The sequence below is a fragment of the Neovison vison genome, unplaced genomic scaffold (genome assembly GCF_020171115.1).
Source record: "Neovison vison isolate M4711 unplaced genomic scaffold, ASM_NN_V1 Scaffold_033, whole genome shotgun sequence".
NCBI classification, from domain to species: Eukaryota; Metazoa; Chordata; class Mammalia; order Carnivora; family Mustelidae; genus Neogale; species Neogale vison.
The window spans coordinates 42,501-45,000 of NW_025334837.1; the positions used below are offsets into that span (position 1 = coordinate 42,501).

Sequence of the window (2,500 nt, forward strand, 5' to 3'; positions counted from 1 at the left end):
GGGCGCCCGCCGGCCGCCGCCTCCCGCCGCCCGCCCTGGACGGTTCTCTCTCGGTCCCGTCGGGCGTCTGCTCTGGCCCCGCCGTTCCCCGCTCCGTGTCTCTGCCCTCCGGGCTCCCCCACCCCTGCCCAGGCCTCGGGCCCGGGTTCGGCTCCTCGCCTTCCCCGCCCCTGCTCTCGCCCCCCGCCGCTTCGCGCGCCCTGCCTGCCCGTGTCCCGCTTCCCGCTGCAGCCCCCCTCGCCCTCTGTGGCGAGAGGGGCCTGGGTTCGCGGGTGCGGGGAGGGACGCGGTTGTGGGTTAAAAGCGAGCTTTGGGGGTGCTTGGGAAGGGAGAGGGGTCCGGTCCGCCCCCCGCGGCTCTGGCGTGGGGCGGGTGGGGGGGGGGGAAAGGGATGGGGAGAGGGCGGTGTCGGGTGTTCGGCATCCGGGGCCGCTGGCGGCGCCCGGCGGGGCGTGGGGGCCTCCTCCGTCACGGGCCGGCAGCGTCGGGGTTTCCGCGCCCCGCGGGGTTGGCCGCGGATGGGATCGGCGTCGAGGCGGGGCGGTCTGTGGCGTCGTGTCCCCCCTCCTGCCTCGCCTGTTTCCCCCACCCCCCTGTCCAGGTACCTAGCGCGTCCCGGCGCGGAGGTTTAAAGACCCTTTGGGGGTCGCCCGTCCGCCTCGGGTCGGGGCGGTCGGGCCCGTGGGGAGAAGGGTTCCCTTCTCCCCCAGACTCCGCTGCCCACCGCACCCCCGGGGCTGGGGTTGCTGCGCCACGCCACGGTCTCCGTGCGGCCGTCGGGAGGGGGCTGCCCGGCGGCCCCGTGGGGCCGTGCGTTGTGCGTGTGTGCCCCGCGTCCCTCGGTGGGTGTGGGGGGGTAGGTGGGAACCCCCTGGGCGCCTGTGGGGTTGTCCGAGCTTCGCCCCTCGCGTGGGGGGGGCGCGCGGTGGCCGGATGCCCCGTTGTCCAACCTTTCCGACCTTCTCGGAGTCTGGTCTCGCTTGTGTCTGACTGGCCGGCTGGAGGCACCCCTTTGGGGGAATGTGCTGTGCCAGGGGGGGCGCCCCTCCGGGGGTTGGCCCCCTGAACGCTCAAAACTCGTACGACTCTTAGCGGTGGATCACTCGGCTCGTGCGTCGATGAAGAACGCAGCTAGCTGCGAGAATTAATGTGAATTGCAGGACACATTGATCATCGACACTTCGAACGCACTTGCGGCCCCGGGTTCCTCCCGGGGCTACGCCTGTCTGAGCGTCGCTTAACGATCAATCGCTCCCCCCAGGGGTCTGTCGCCTTGGGGGGGTTGGCGCGGCTGGGGGTTTGGCTCGCAGGGCCCGGGTCCGCCGGTGCCCTCCGTCCCCCTAAGTGCAGACACGGTGGCCGCCTCCGCGCCCCGTGCCCCTGGTCCCCGCTGCCCGCGACCCCCCCCCCGTCTCCGCCCCCGCCCGCCCCCGCCCCGCCCCACCCCGCCGGGTCCGCCCGGCGGTTGGCGGGTGTGGGACGTGGGGGTGTGTGGGTGTGTGTTTGGGGGTGGGGGGGCCGGTGCCGGTGCCGGGGCGGGGGGCGGCCCCGCCCGCGAGAAAGGGAGAGAGGAGAGCTCGCGCTGAGGGCCGTGGCCGCCGCGGTTCCTCTGGGGGGAGATCCCTCGCGCCGCACGCGGTCTTGGGGTCGCCCGGGGTTGTGTGTTGGGGAGGGTCGCGGTCCCGTGCCGCTCGCCGGTGTTGACCCGTCGTGGTGGAGGGCCCGGTTCCGGAACGCCGTCGGTCTCGCCGCCGTGCCCCCGGCGGGGAGCCGCGGTCGTCCGGGCCGTGGGGGCCCCCCATCCGCGGGCCACCGCCTCGCGTCCGGGATCCGCGCCCGCCCCCTCCCTCCCCGCCGGCGATCCCGGCCTTCGCCCTGTCGGGGCGGCTCGCGCCGAGGCCGAGTCGCGCGCGGGGCCGCGCCCCGGGGACGCGTGCCCCGGCGGCGGCCCGCGGGACGCCGCGGCGCCGCCCGCCGCTGCGCGCTTTCCCCCGGGTTGCGGCCACGCCGCGCTGTGTGCCCCGAGCCCGCGGTGGGTCGGGGGTCGACGGGGTGTTGTCGCCCAGGGCGGACAGCCGCGCCGCGCCGTCCGTCGCCCGGCCCCGCAGCCGTGCGGCGGTTGCTCGCGGGGGCTTCGGTGAAGGAGGGGAGGAGAAGGAGCCCGGGCGGCGGTGCCCGTGGGCGGTGGCGGTGGCTGTGGCGGTGGGGGTGTGCGGGGGGCGAGGGCCGTGGCCCGTGGCCCCCCCCCCTCCCCCGCCCCGCCCCGCCCGCCGCCCCGGCTTCGTGCGTGTGCTCCCTCCAACCCCCACCCTCGCCTCCCCGCGTGCGTGCGCCGTGCCGCGCTCGGGCCCGCCCCTGGGCGTCAACGCATCCCCCACCGTCTCCCCCTGCCCCTCCTCCAAGCCCGGCAGGGCTCCCGCCTGTGCCGCCGGCTCGTGCTCCCCGCCCGCGCCCGTGTTTTCGGCCCCCACTCCCTGAGGGGTGGGGGCCGCGGGCGTCG

The 2,500-nt window shown here is 77.0% G+C and overlaps 1 non-coding gene across 1 annotated transcript; it reads left to right on the forward strand.

The window, feature by feature from the left end:
- The first annotated feature begins 1,083 nt into the window (after window positions 1-1,083).
- On the forward strand, window positions 1,084-1,236 carry LOC122897944. Its single transcript, XR_006382738.1, has one exon. It is a non-coding gene; the product is annotated as a 5.8S ribosomal RNA (ribosomal RNA).
- Window positions 1,237-2,500: the final 1,264 nt, after the last annotated feature.